The sequence below is a fragment of the Danio rerio genome, chromosome 5 (genome assembly GCF_052040795.2).
Source record: "Danio rerio strain M-AB ecotype USA chromosome 5, GRCz13ab, whole genome shotgun sequence".
Lineage (NCBI taxonomy): Eukaryota > Metazoa > Chordata > Actinopteri > Cypriniformes > Danionidae > Danio > Danio rerio.
Genome location: NC_141025.1, coordinates 18928539 through 18944656, shown reverse-complemented (window position 1 = coordinate 18944656; position 16118 = coordinate 18928539). Strand labels below are relative to the sequence as shown.

Below are 16118 nucleotides of genomic sequence, written 5' to 3'. Positions count from 1 at the left end.
AGTATTACCTTTGCTTAAACTGACCAGATCTAATCCTATTTACATGAAATGAGCCTGCTCCCTAGCAGGTTTGAGCTACCATAACTGTTGCTATGACAACAACTTTTGGATAAGTTTTGAAGAACGAAACGTTCCCGGATCATGTCAAATCATCAATAACTAAATCCAGGTAACTGAGTAATCCACATACGAAGAAAGGACCCCTGATCTAATCCTGTTTATATATAATAAGCCTGCTCCCGAGCAGGTTTGAGCTACCAGACCTGTTGCTTTCAGATAAGTTTTGAAGAACGAAACGATCCTGGATCATGTCATATTGTCAATAATCAGATCCAGCTAATTGAGTAATCCACATACAAAGAATGGACCCCAGAGATCCATGAACTGCTCTTTGTGTGTCAAATTAAAAACATACAAAATGTTCAGGATGGGGGGGGGCCCGAGGACCGGAATTGAGAACCACTGCTCCTAAATGTTAGCCAGTTGTGTTAAAAACAATAAATAAAAATAGAATATCAATGATAATATATGCTACTCATATTTTGCTTGCATAGTTTCAATCCTGGTATGTCACAACAAACAAGAGAGATTTACTCAACTCATTTGATTTCATGAAGATTATAGCTGTTTTTTTCCTCTTTATTTTGTACAGACTGCTCAATATTCATGCCAAAAAAATCCTAGTCATTTTTTTCCTCCTGTTAAAGACTCCAGATGGAGTTTGTTGTGTCTAACATTGTGGTTTGTGCTGGAAACTCTCCTATGTGTGTTGGATATTCTACAGCCCTTTTTTTAAATAATAAAACCCCTCAAACCCCCAAAAGTTTGATTGATTTGCCTTAAGAACTCCATTTTGTGTTTGTATGTTTGTATGGATGTGATCCGTCTGGCTCTACCAACAGCCAGATGACTGTGTTTTTCATTAATTGTCCAACAATCTTTTGATTGACTGCTCCTTGTTGTGTCTTCTGGCAAAATCAGCACGTCAATTTTCAGAAAATACAAGCGCTGTTCGTGTCCTGGTGGATCTGCATGGAGAAAACCCATGTCTGGAAGCTGCCAGGCAGTCAAACAGGTGCTCAGCCAAAGCATCAGTCGCTCCTGTGTATTTATATTCAGCTGACTCCAAGACAGCGTTCGCCCACCGTCCCCCTGTCTGTCTTTCAGATCCAAGATTACATCAGCTGCTTGAGACTGAAGTGTTGGACTGCTGCCCGCACTGACATGTACACACACCTTCAAGTCTAGATAAGATATATAGACATTTCAGATTAGTGCTGACAGAGCTCACACTCCTGCAATACAAAAGTCAAGTGTAAACCCAACAGGAGAACAGCATCTGTAATATCTTGACTCTTGACAAAAGCGTATCATGTAGACAATTTGTTGGGTACAAAAAGTAGTATATTACAATAAGGATAGGCGAAAAAATGCAATACCAATAAATGTTTTCCATATTGAGGATAACGATATATATTTTGATAAGTTGTCAATGCCTCCATATTTAAAAGAGTATCCCAACAATGCCCAAAGCCACAAAAAATTGAGGGTCCAGTGATGGTATAACATATTTTTAGACAATACATTTTTGGTAGCCAAAAATTCAATACATCTCTAATATCAACAAACTTATTTTCCCATTGTTGCACATTTTTGCTGTGTAAATGGCTCTTAGATCAATATAGAGTAAAAAAGTCCAGAGCTTATCATTGCTATTGACACAAATTTCGTCATGATATAATATCTTACTCCTAAAGAGAATAGCATTACAAAAATTAACAGTACACATACTTTTACAAGAATTTCCTTAAAAATATATTGTTAAATTACCCAAGTATCACATTGTTACTTTTTTAAGTGTCTTAAGATTGCAATATACTTTTTTTCTCAACACCAAATGTAGGACATAACTGGATATAGGCACTTCCTATTTACTTTGTCCCCTCCCACCATTATAAAGACTTCACACTTAATAACTAAGATTTTTTTAAAAATCTAAAAACCACTAGAACAGGGTTATATATTTTTGTTTAACTGCATTAAAAACAAATAAAATTGTATAGAAAACAATCTGGTATGGCTGTTTTTTTTTTTTTTTTTTGCTGTGTCTACTATTCAAAATAAAAGTCCCATGTAGGTAAGTTACAGTAGTAAATAAGTAGTGTCAATGATCACATGTGCAACTGAACTTTTAATGAAACGGCTGCTTGTCAGGGATGGATGATGTAAAATATGACCTAACAAAGCTGAAAAAAGCGTGTGTTGTGTTCTGATATGCTCTCATAATATATACATAACAAAAGAGACTAGTTAAAGACTAGTTTGGCATAATAGTAAAAATAAATCATCAAAATATCCAAAAGCCACTAAAATGGTGTTATATATTTTGCTGACTTATGCTAATTTGTTTCATTTATTTAGCAAATAATTAACTTACTTTTTAAGCCAATAGGTTTACTCCCTTTAAGGCCCAACCAATAGTCTACCCCTTAGCCTTAAGGTTAGAAAATGTCCCATAATACATGTGGAGAACATGTGTCTGATTCCAGCGACGCTCCAGGGACAGACGAGTCTTCGCTGAGGCCATCTTCCAGCCTCCACCACGGCGACTGAAGCCCTGCACAAGACTTTTGGCCAGCGGAGAAATTAAAATGATCGTGCCCAACTGAGTCTGGTTCTCTCAAGGTTTTTTTTCTTCACTCCCATCAGGTGAAGTTTTTTTTCCCTCTCCGCTGTCGCCACTGGCTCGCATGGTTCAGGATTGGTAGAGCTACGCATCGATGAATTTGCTCTTCAGTGTTTGAACTCTCAGTAATGATTAAATCACACTGAACTGAGCTAAACTGAACTGAACTTAAACACTAAAAACTGAACTACACTGTTTCAGTTAATATGACCATTTATGTGAAGCTGCTTTGACACAATCTATATTGTAAAAGCGCTATACAAATAAAGCTGAATTGAATTGAATTGAACTAATACACAAGGCACAACGGCAGGATCGCTGCATCCGGAAATCAGGAGATCCACAAATTAGTATTTTTTGTCATTATTTCAAATTTTTACAACAAACAAGCACATGTTTAAATATATTCATAACTGTGTTTGTGTTTTACCGTCATGCTTTAAAAAAATCTAAAATAAAAAATGCTAAATTTTGCAATCTATAATCCCTAATCATAACTCCTGTATAGCAGTCCCACAACATTCTGACACTCGATGACACTCGAATACCCTTTCAGAAAAGTCTAGTGGCGAGGAATCTTTTTACAGTGTCTGCTATAATGTTAATATTGTTTTAATGCCACTGTGTAAATGTGCAGTATATTTATGAGCTTATTGTCACATTAGATCATTATGAGAACATAATATATGCCTTCAGTGATTTCTTGAAGATAAATACCAAAAAAATAACAACAGCAGTTGCAGTCGTCTGATCTCATATGAAGCAAGAGATTGCGATGACGTGTGCAGATGCTGTAGTGCTGCCTTTTTCTTAGGGGTAAATTTTGGAGCCCTTCCCCTTCACACTTGGTTTTAGGGCCAATGGGGAAGGGGTAGGGGTACAAAAATAGAATTGGGATTCTTAGTCTACTTAGTCTACTAATCACAGTCCAATTCTATTTTTCAAGCTCAAAACTGTACTGCGCATTTACACAGTGGCCATATTCATCTAAACATGAAAACAACATCAACGTTATAGCAGACCCTGTAAAATGCTTATTCCCAGATACCTGACTTTTCTGACAAGGCATTTCAGTGTCAGAGTGACAGATGTAAAAGTATGTTGTGGCACTGCTATACGGGAAATATTATTAGGTATTATAGACAGTGAAATTTATCTGTGTTTTTTTTTTTTTAAAGCATGATGGTAAACCATGAATTATGATGTATTGTATTTATTGTACTGTAAGTGTATATTGTATTAGTTAATACTATTAAATTTATTACTTCCTGCCCAGAGACTACAGATGTAAATTAGCTTTATAGCTAACTCTGGCACAACATGTCATGTTGTACATTGTCCCTGTAAAAATAAAGAAACATATACAAAAAAATAAATAAATGTATTAAAACATATGCTTATTTGTTGTAAAAAAAAAAATTGTGATATTGACAAAAATGCTAAATTGTATTTCTCCTGCGTGCAGCTATGCTGCTGTTCTAAATGGTGTAATCTGGGAAGTTTTCATACCCCTTGGTTTTGAGAGTGGTGCTGAAAAAATTCAATTTCAAGGGCTATCTAGCCCCTCCCCTTAGCCCTACGCCTTTACGCTAAAAAGAATTGGGACATCCCTATCACGTACCCCTAATGAGGGGTGAGGGTAAGGGAAAGGGCTGAGGGGTAGATCAAAATTAAAGGTGCCATATAGTGGATTTATTCAATATGTTAGATTGTTCTCTAATATCTACATAGTTACGTGGTTGAAGAATTTTTCTGAAATGATTTTATGTGCTCATATTTTTAACTTTTCATGCTACATACTGAACTTGTGGTCAAAGGTAAATTTGATATTTTAATGGGCACATGAAAAACAGTGAATGCGTGCACATTAACATAAAAGCAAAACTTATTTTTACTCTCAATTGCTGAATAGCAACAGATGGCAAAATTTGACGGTTTACTGTAATTCTACTGTACTAGACACTTTAATATTGGTCAAACATTAAATGATTAGCTGATAACATCTTACCTTTCACAAGTTCCCAATTGAACTGACGTGTTTGCTTTATCTCGGTTGTTGACATGATGTTGCATTTGCACTGTCACACTTGACAAAAAAAATAATGTAATTAGTACTTGCCTCACTTAAAACGCAGTAAATGGTTAACTATATTTGTTTAAATTGTGCTTTAGGTGTGCCATCTGAAAAAAAAATTAATATATGAAGATAAGTGTCCAACAATAAGGATAAATAAGCATATTTTTAAGAGTAGTTTTTCTTTATTTTGCTACATCACACCATAGGACTTATATAAGATACAGTTCAGTCAAAATGTGTTTTAAAAAAATATTAAAAAGGGAAAGAAAAATTATGTTGTTCATTATGTGAATTCAAAAATTATGTTCATAACAAAAAAGCATTTTACTGCCTATTTGTCAGCTACCTGTCCATAAATTAATAAGAATACCATTATGCTGAGCTTTGCACAGATTGATTTTCTTTATCCATAGGCACTCCCACATTTTTATTAAATTTTTTTGGTAATCTGACATAGCTCAACTTTTTGTTACAGTTTTACTTATTGTTAATTATATGCAAATAAATTTTGTTTATGATGCTTGTTTCACGAGAAGCTAAACCGGACCCCGGCCCACCGTCACCCACCAATTGAAGCATCACCACTTCACTCCACTGAAAAGTGAGAGATCATTGGGCAGGGATTCGCCATGGTAAGAGTGACTGAGCTGAGCGAGGGCGAGCGAGAGCGTCACCCCACCTGACGCCACGGGTCATTCCCATAGATATGGTGTGGGGGAACACACTCAGCATCACCATCCAGATAGAGACCCTGAAACAAACACTACACTATCAGTTCACTGAGTTGATTTTTGAATCTGTCCTTATTTATTATTGCTATTGTTTTATATTATTAAATATTCTAATATGTTATTCTATTTATTGTATTAATGCAGTTTTTATTATGCATGTCTTTTATTTAAAGGGTCCATATTAATATAATTATTCAGTCAAAACAGAAAGAAGATTTGTGAATTCATGCTATTTTAGTTTTGTAAGATGAAGTATGAGGTTAAAAAAATAATCATTTGAAAAGTTAATTCATTTTGGCAACAATGACAAACTGCATGCTTTGAATGCTTATATGTTTTAAATGTGAATTTTGTCAGTTTTGGAACACTAGCATTTAACAGCCAGAGCAAAATATTGCTACAAACACCTAAACAAACCTTTAGTTATAAGTTATTTAAATGAATTATATAGTTCAATTAACTATCACTCTTATAAATTAAGTAGAAAACTGTCAAACCAATAATAAATACTTCAGGCCTAGTTCATAAGTGGCTATTTTGCTAACGGGAATCGTTTTTTAATTTGTATATTTATAAAAACATAGCAACTTTATACGTTTTATTTTCTATTTCTCACTTTTTATGCAAATAAATAATTTTTTTTGTTTGTCTTGCGAGTAGCTGAACCGGACCCCAGCTCACTGTCACCCACCAATTGAAGCATCACCACTTCACTCCACTGAAAAGTGAGAGATCATTGGGCAGGGATTCGCCATGGTAAGAGTGACTGAGCTGAGCAAGGGCGAGCGAGAGCGCCACCCCACCTGACGCCATGGGTCTTTCCCATACATATGGTGTGGGGGAACAGCACTGAGGCATCACCATCCAGACAGAGACCCTGAAACAAACACTACACTACACTACCAGTTCTCTAAGTTGCTATTTTAATACGTCCTCATAATTTATTATTGCTGTTGTTAATAATGTATAGTTTTGATTATGTATTTCTTTATTTAAAAAGTTCATATCAATGTTATAATTATTCAGTCAAAGCATAAGGGATGATTTGTGATTTCAAGCCATTTTAGTATTGGTAAGATGAACTGAGGTGAGGAAAAATCATTTATAATCATCATCATTTATATTAATTCATTTTGGCAAACTGCAAGTTTTGAATGCTTATGTATTTTTAAATACATGTGAATTTTGTCAGTTTTCGGAGTACTAGCATATTGCTAACTTTAATTATAAATGGTTTAAATTAATTATATAAGAAAAATTATTTTAAGGCTAAGGCAAGCTAATTTTAAATGGCTTTAGTTTGAATAGCATTTTCCATAACTTTAACAGCCACTAGAACAATTTTAGTTTAGTTTAAAATGCACACTGATTACCGTAGATCTATTGTTGCATTTCCGTTGAGTTCAAGTTTTGGCAGGAGGAGTTGTCTCAACTCATAACATTACAATCTCCACTGGCAAAATGTTGAAAATGAGCCTGCGATACTGATTTATTCAGCCGGCTGAAACCAACTTAATGTCAGGGGAGAGTGCAGATGGATCAAAACCTATTTTGGTTCTGTTTAATTAAGGCCTCTTATTGTCTTGAACAAGTAACTTGTTAACTTTGTATTATATTTACTTTAACCTGTTAGTTGTTAACATTTAGTGCCCTATCATACACCCGGCGCAATGTGGTGTAAGGTGCGGCGCAATACTTGTTTGGTAGTTTCAGCTTGGCGCAAGAGTCGTTTTGAGGCGTTGCGCTACGCTGTTTAAATAGCAAATGCATTAGCGCTCATATGTGCGCCTATAGGCGTTCTGGTCTAAAAAGAAAGGCATTCTGAGGCGCACTGCTGGCGCGTTACTATTTTGAGAAACTAAAATTTTCATTACACCAAAACAAACCCGGTCTAAACTCCAGCGCAAAGTTGCGCCTCGCTTACACACTGCTTAATACGCACAAGAGAGCAATAGGCAAATATCTTTACATACGAAAAAATGTAAATATTAAGGATATATATAGGATATAATAAGAACAGATATAGGATATAAATATAAAGGATTAAAATATTACAAAACATATTATTTTCTAGCCTATATAAATATGAAACACCACTGCTTTTATGTCTTCTTCATCTCGGGAGGCTTTTTCAGTTCATTCATAACAATTTGCTTTTGTATAATGTTATTATTATTAGCAGTATAATTTATTATATCCATATTTATATTTGTTTTATTAAAAACAAGCTTAGATTTGCCCACCTGTCAGGTTTTAGACCATATGGGGTACAGCATGTGCATTAGGATATAACTCAGGTTTTTGAGCACATTTTGTTATTGTTGTTCATTTATTCGTTTGCTGGAAATTAGAACTGAATTTAGAAATAGTTTCGAAACGAATATTTGCGCTTAACAAACGCAATTAATTATTTATAGACTAATTGATGTCTGTGCTTAAAAGTTTCCCTATCCAAGAGTGAAAGTAAAAGTGATCCATTATCTCTCATGCACGCAGTAGATGCTCTGTTTAACAGTTTTCTGTGAAAAAAAAACTGTTAACTGTTTGCTAGTGAAATGCTCAGTTTTTCCACTTAGACTTACTTTACGTTCTGTAAATAGCAAATCCCTTTAAGAGCGCGACGCAGCTGGCTCTTAAAGGGAATGGGAGATGAGACTCTAATTGGTTTATTCTCAAAACACACCTATAACTCATTAAGAAAATAAACTCAACCCTTTTAGACCATGCGCCATGGCGCAAAGCGGATTTTACCGATTTTACAAAAATGTGTTCTGACACGCCCTGAAAGCGTTTGTGCCCTGCATTTTGCACTCTGCGCATGGACCGTCAAAATAGAGCCCTTAGTTTATAAAAAAAACATATTTTTTGCACTTCTCAGCTGTTACTCAGATGTAAACAACAGCATGAACTGTCATTGCTTGAACTGGCATTTTATTTAATGTTGCCAGATGTAGCTGACTGTTTCAAGCCTAAAAACTATCCAAAACCTGGGCATTCCGTTGCAAAACCGTCCAAATTTTCTATACCCACCTATAGCATTTTTTACCCGCAAGATCATGTTCAAAACTGCACAGTCTGGCAACACTCATTGTATTTGAACTTTCTTTTGTTTATTTGTATAGCGCTTTTTACAAAAGTTATTGTTTCAAAGAGAACAAAACATGTTGAGATTGGAAAGAAAGTCTCAATTCGAAATGAATGGCTGGAAAACAACAGTTCATTACATCTCAGTCAAAGCAAGTTTCACGCTGGTCCTGTTATTTGAGTATTAATTACAATCAGCAAGAGAAGGAGGTAAAGTATCAAATTATTGCAGGGACAAACGATCACGTACAATCCATACATTTTGTGCATACAAATTAATTGTAGGGTGAGTGAGATTGGCATCACAGCAGTACAGGGTTGATTATAAGGGATGTTGGCTGTTCTTCTGTTTCAAGTGAATGACACATACTAATTGGTAGGGTCACACCTTGATGCCTAAATTAGAAAGCAGTTCATTCAAAATGGAGTCATGGGTAGCATGTCAGAGATTTCTGCACCTATTTTAACAGTGGTGTGATTTTACACAAGTCCACCCTTGTACATTTACTGTTAACACTTTGTTTTGATGGTGCTTTGTGACATTTTGTGGACTTGAATCATCTGTAGCAACAATTTTAAATGCACAGTATGTAGTTTTTGCCACTACATGCATGCATTCACAACAAACAAACTAAGTGTGGAATTATGGTCTACATTACATCATACTGGACTCTAAGGTTGAGCCTTTAGAATCTTTTCTGATCTTGAAAGATTTGCTAATTTTCTGATGTTTTCCATTTAGGATGGTCATTACTTCTTTCTCGTATGTAACATTTATAAAATGTTCAGACCATATCATCCACCCAAACCAAAAACTATCCAGCACACTTTACACAGTTTTAAATAGGGGAAAGTGTAATGGTTAATTTGACAAATAAAGTCCCACCTACTACATGATCCAATCACTATAGACTGACGATTCTCCGGGAGAAGCTCGGTCCAGACGTATGCTTTTACAACAGTCTATGTGTTCAACAAACACATTGGAATCTCACTGAATAATTGTTTTATAGACATAGGAAAGATATCCACATAAAGAATAAAATCTCTACTTTTGAATGAACCAACTACACATGAAAACAAAAGTTTAAACTGACGCGAGGTACAGTCCGTCCTGTCAAAAACGCACATCACATGACAGCAACAACTACTCAAACGGTCACAAACTAGTAAACAAAGAGTCGCTTTCATTTCTGGAGAAGATTCACCATCAAGACCAAGTTTTAACATCAAAATACTTCAGAAGAGTAGCGCGATCAGACGATTATTGTCCAGAGGATGATGTATAGAACAGCCATAAATGAGGGTGGTGTCGTGATCTCGTTAATTTCAAGTGTGCATGCGCATTTAATCTGGCAACCTGAACAAATGCCAATATTGTTTGATTCTAATGTTTAGAAACAAAACTTATGAGGCAGTTGTTTAATTGTATTGGTGATTCCAAATAGGTAATGTGACCCTAAGCTTGGAAAACAGTTTTTGCCCAAGTATACTGTCCAAGAGGCGTTTCAAAGATGGCTGCTGAGTGAAATGACTTGCCTTAAAGGCAATATTTCCACTATAGTTTATGCACATTTTTTCTTATCAGATAAAAAGTTTATCCTGTCAGCACCAATAGCCTTGTGGTTAGTGTGTTGACATATTGCACCCAGGTGCTACAATTCCCGCCTCGAGGTCCTTTGCCGATCCTTCCCTTCTCTCTGCTCCCCATACTTTCCTTTCTGTAAATCTCCACTGTCCTGACATTAAAGGTAAAAAACACAAAAAAAAATAATTATAATTTTTTTCTTTTTAAGTTTGTCCTACTCAGTTGCGCGTATCAATTTTTTGTGCAAACTTTCAAAATGTATGCCCATCTTCCAGGGTTTTTTATGCGATATTCCAAATTTTGCATAAAAATCGGTGGGTGGAAACAGCTACTGTGTCTTGTTTTGTTCTGATTCCAGTTTTTGCCTGTAGTATAGGCTAAGTAATAGTTTTAGGTTCAATATAATTTCAATTCATATTTATTTATATAGCCTTTTTAAAATGTAGATCAACGCAGCTTTATATAGAGGTTTTAGTAAACTGGAACTGTGTAAGCCCAGTTTTCAGAGTTGAAGTTCAGTTTAGTTCAGTTCAGTGTGGTTTAATTTTTACTGCTGAAAGTCCAAACACTGAAGAGCAAATCCATCAATGCGCAGCTCCACAAATCCCAACCAAGTAAGCCAGTGGTGGCAGAGGTAAGGAACAAACTTCACCAATTGACAAAGTGAAGGGAAAAAAAACCTTGAGAAAAATCAGGCTCAGTTGGGCACGACCATTTCTCCTCTAGCCAAACTTCTTGTGCAGAGCTGCAGGCTAGGCGCCGGAGGCTGGAGAATGCTGGATGTCCATTGTGGAGAACTGCAGGTGTGAGTAAGTCACTGGCAGGTATTCAGGCTGTCCTACAGGATCAATGCGTCTGTGATCTGTCAGGAATCAGTCTCATGCTCTCCACTCCTCCATGACAACAACAGCATCAGCTCAGGATACAGACTGGTCCAGGATTATGAATACCTTGGCATAATTTCTTCACAGGTCTTAGATCGCATCATTGGTGCTGCATAATCTCTAGGGGCCTCAGAACGAGTATCTACAGGTGGAAATAGAAGTGCAAAATGAAGTGCTATGAATGAAAATAGCCGTTATATCAACAAACATCGAAACAAACATGTAAAGCATATAAGTATTTCTAACAAAATGTCTGGTGCATTAAGACAGGAGGAGTGTGTCTTACAGGTGGTTGTCAAGCCCGCTCACCTGCGTAGAGCACACTCATGTGATGCATTGTGTGTATGCTTTACTAAAAAGATAGGTCTTTAATATAGTTTTGAACTGAAAGGGTGTGTCTGAGCCATTATCAGGAAGGCTATTCCAGAGTTTAGGAGCCATAAATGAGAAGGCTTGACCTCCTTTAGCAGTTTGCTTAATAGGTACTACTAGAAGCCCTGAGTTTTGAGATCTTGAAGAGCGGCTTGGATTGTAGCGAGACTGGTGGGTTAGATATAGTAATATTTAAGGACTATGGACAGTTGAGCTAATACAAAATAATGCACATGTAAGATGGTGATTTTCTAGTTACTTACCTATGCCGCATTACAAATCAGAAGTCTAGAAAATTCATCTAAACTAGATGTGTATTCCTTATTGTAAATTAGGGCACAAAGTTGGAGTTATCTAAAAGTCATAATGTGTGGCTGATGAATAAACATTGCCAGTGTAAAGTATTAATGGTGATGCGGTCTCCATTGTAGGAAGTCAAGCAGGACAGCTGGGCCACACAGGCCACAGTGTCATTGTGTGTGCCAGTCTGAGGGACACTGTTAATATATTTTACTCTAAGCCTTTTCAACAGCAGGATTTATATTGTATTAAAGCCAGTCCTGACACACTGAGGCTGCTTCTCTCTGAGCTTCAACCTTGAGCGCAATGGCATTGTCCCTCTCCCACCGCTCTCTGTCTCTCGAGGGACTGAATAAAAGAGGACTTAATAAGAGCAGCATGAGGTGTAGATGGACTGCCATCATGTGGCTCTGCTGCCCACTGCTGCTCGGAGAGAGGCTGGCTAAACTAGAGGTGCCTATAGATCATTTTGAGAGATGTAAACAAAAACAATGGCCCCAGCGTATTTCCTGTTTTACATTTTTAATTTCTATAGCTTCCAAGAACCTAAAAAGAGCCATATATTGATAAATAATGCTATGATGGCAGTTTTAACATTAGGTTATGATTGAATTACCTCTTGTTACAGTCATGAAATAGTTTGATAACAAGAGAGGAAACGTTCATAGGTCAATGACATGACCACATTGAAATGGTCTATAGCAGGGATTACCAAACTTGTTCCTGGAGGTCCGGTGTCCAGCACATTTTAGCTCCAACCCTAATCAAACACACCTGAACAAGCTAATTAAGGTCTTACCAGATATACTTGAAACACCCAGTCAGGTGTAATGAGGCAAGTTGGAGCTAAACCCTGCAGGCCACCGGACCTCCAGGAATGAGATTGGTGACCCCTGGTCTATAGGCTTCAACTTCAGGCTACCTTATGTATGCTACATATTTGTGGTGTTTTAATTTTGTTCATTGGTGTTCATAGATTATGATTGTGTCAGTTATTTAGTTATATTGTAATATTTATTAGCCTTTTTGGTAACACTTTACTTGAAGGGGTGTTCATAAGACTGTCATGAAAACTTTATAAATAATAATAATGACATGAGACACATCATGACTGTGAATGGGATTTTATGCATGCCTATGACAACTGTTATTAAGCATCATTTGCTCAGCTATGTCAATGTTAACACTGTTTGTTATGACAACTTGACATATATAAAACATCACAGCCAGTCTTCATCTTTGTTATGTCAACTTGACATTATCAACATAAGTTGTCATAAATCTGTCATAAACATGATTGTCATGAGGCATTATTTTTCTGATGACATTTTCAGTGGAACAAACTCTATTTGTCATTAAAATGTCTTATTTAAAATGTGTAAATTCTCTGTCAAATTATTTTAACAGCTTCATTAATATTTAATGACAAATTTAGCTTGCACCACTGCACTGTAAAGCCGGCTGTTGTCATTACTAAAGATATTAAGTTAATATAACTCGACATTACTTAAAATACCAAGTTTTGGCATCAAAACTTAAACATGTGTGTTTAACTTACTTATTAGGTAGCAAAAAACTTTTAAGCAATATTTTAAGTATTTTAGTTAAACGATTCATCATGACTCTGTTTAAAATGATTGGTTGCACTTGAAATTTTGTCTTGACTGATTGGTCGATATATTTTATATGACACAAGGTGGTCATTATGCTTGTGATGCTGAATTTTGCTGAAGCGCAGCAGGACAGAGGCACTACCTGAACCCATCTGACGAAAGAGAAGTAGATATTTAAATGCTTATATACATTTTTCTTAATTGATATACATGCTGTGGTGACACGGTGGCTCAGTGAGTAGTTGCCTCACAGCAATAAGGTCACTGGTTTGAGTCCCGACTGGGTCAGTTGGCATTTCTGTGTGGAGTTTGCATGTTCTCCCCGTATTTGCATGGGTTTCCTCCGGGTGCTCTGGTTTCCCCCACAAGTCTAAAGACAAGCGCTGTAGGTAAATTGGGTAAGCTAAATTGTCTGTAGTGTATGTGTGTGTATGTCCTGGTCCTCCAGGTTGAGGGTTGAGCGTTGGGCTAACAACCCACCTCATAAAGTTTAGATGTTACAAAACACCAACATGGTGCGGCTAAATGTCACCTTCGATAAAGACAGCCCTGGTAGTATATAAACAATATATTAAGTTTAGTCTATTAGCTAGTTTCCTGTACTTAAACATTTAAGTTATCTGTACTTAAACATTTAAGTTAATTAAATAAAGAGACCACATTTGGTCAACTCAATTAATTGAGTTGTCGATTTCCCATTACTCAAACAAACTGAGGGAATCACTTTCCTCAAATCATTTGAGAAGTGTCAACTTATTAGGGTTTACAGTTTGTAGTTGAGGTGCAAAAATATTAATGAAGGTGTTAACAAATTCATGAGATATTTATAATGGCTTCATGGCAATCATGTTTATGATAGATATATAGGTTTTGTTGGCTTGGTAACGTTAAGTTGTTGCCACAAAAATAAAAACAGGTTGTGATGTGTTTGTTTATATCAAGTTGTCATAATAAACAATGCCATCTTTGCACTTAAAATGTCTGAATTGATTGAATGACACTTAATGACAGTTGTTATAAACATGCCTAATATCTTATTCACCTTCATGACACCAAATCACGTCTCGGACAGATCATTTTCTTCTGGTAAACAGATTAAAAACACAGTAATCAGTTCCAGCAGTCTAACATGGTGTCCACGACTACTCTATTGGCTGGTGCGAATAATAATCAAGTAAACATACAACATGAGTTCAGAAACACAGTAATAAATCTTAAATGATGTACCTGGTAAACAGAGTAAAAACACAGTGATCAGTTTCAGTAGTCTCACATGTCCTCCTGCACTAATGGGTGCATATCAGCAATTTTAAAGTTGTAGTCACAAAGAAAAGATACATTGTGAATAATAAAAACAAAAAGATCAACAAAAATACATATTTTACAGGAGCACTCACTCACCACGACCACTCTCTTAGCTGGCGCGAAAAATAATGACCTTTCCGGAACTAGTTTACAACATGCCACCAACCAATAAGCAGATAGTAAGTGGAAGCATTTTTATAACCTGTTACACTTGCTTGGTTTGGAACTTGTTGAGCTGTGCATTGATGGATTTGCTCTTCAGTGTTTGGACTTTCAGCAGTGAAAATTAAACTATATTGAACTTCAACTCTGATAATCAATTGATTAATGATTAATGATTAATGATCAATTTACTAGAACTTCTTTGTTAAGCTGCTTTGATACAATCTACATTGTAAAGGCGAAAGAGAAATAAAGATTAATTGAAATGAAGTACATAAACTACTAAAACTAACACAATGCATAACCTAAAATAAAACAAAAAAGGGCAATTTATAAATTCATGCTATCACAGAATAAAATAACAAAGTACACGTATGCCAAGTTCAGACTGCACGTTTGTCTTAGTCCACAAACTACATCTCAAAATCATACCTTTTGTGAGAAGTGACATGAAAACAACTCGAGGTCACTTCACTGGTATATCTTTTGCTAATAACTACATAATGAGAAAGAAGACTTTAATGGAAAACATGTACTTATTTTGCTTACCTGGCCTTTGAAGGGATCTAGCAATTTCTCCTCAACTTTTTTCCTTTTCTGATCCAGTTGTGGTATTGCTCAGATGACACGTCAAACAGACTCGGGTGCTCCTGCCAAATTTCCAATAGTTTTTCCTCAATTTCTTGGGCCCAAATAGACTTAATAGAAGCTCTTAACTTTTCCTCCCTAACCTCCCGCTGGCCTGCAGATACCCATACTAGTAGGTATACTGGCTGTAGGTAATCGCCAATGGTATTTTTAATCAAATACGCCATGATTTGATTTGCCAACTGCTCCAGATATTTAGCATGTCAAATATCTGACGGGTGTCCGTGACTTATCTGCAATTCTCTCAGATCGCGTCTTTGATAGTTCACACTTTGTGATTGTTACTCACGTGAACAAGCACTGATTTGCCTGTGATTTGAGCCAAATCATGCAGTCTGAACTCTGAATAAACCTGAAGCTCTGAATAAACCTCATTATACACTAATCTGTCATAGCATTTTGTTTGAGCTATTATAAAATATATATGTTATTTGAAATGACATTCAAACATTTTTTAAGTGCATAAAATCAGTAACCTATTGATGATGGTGTAAACCTGTGCTAACCTGTTCAATGCTTGTATTAATCTTTAAAGTACTGTTCTTCACGTCAAGATAAACTAGTTTTGCAGCTGGAGTCTGAATGATGAAAAATGGGAGCAAAAACATCAAACTGATTTCGCTGTGAGTGTGTAAATGTGTTGTGCGGGAGTACAGTAGCGGTAGCTG

The 16118-nt window shown here is 36.1% G+C and overlaps 1 long non-coding RNA gene across 1 annotated transcript; it reads right to left on the bottom strand.

Moving 5' to 3' along the window:
* Positions 1-8582: 8582 nt before the first annotated feature.
* Positions 8583-12008, bottom strand: LOC147843916 (uncharacterized). The gene is made up of 2 exons (XR_015491117.1): positions 11686-12008; positions 8583-11192 (listed from the first exon to the last, which is right to left on the bottom strand). It is a non-coding gene; the product is annotated as an uncharacterized LOC147843916 (long non-coding RNA).
* Between the last annotated feature and the right edge of the window lie 4110 nt (positions 12009-16118).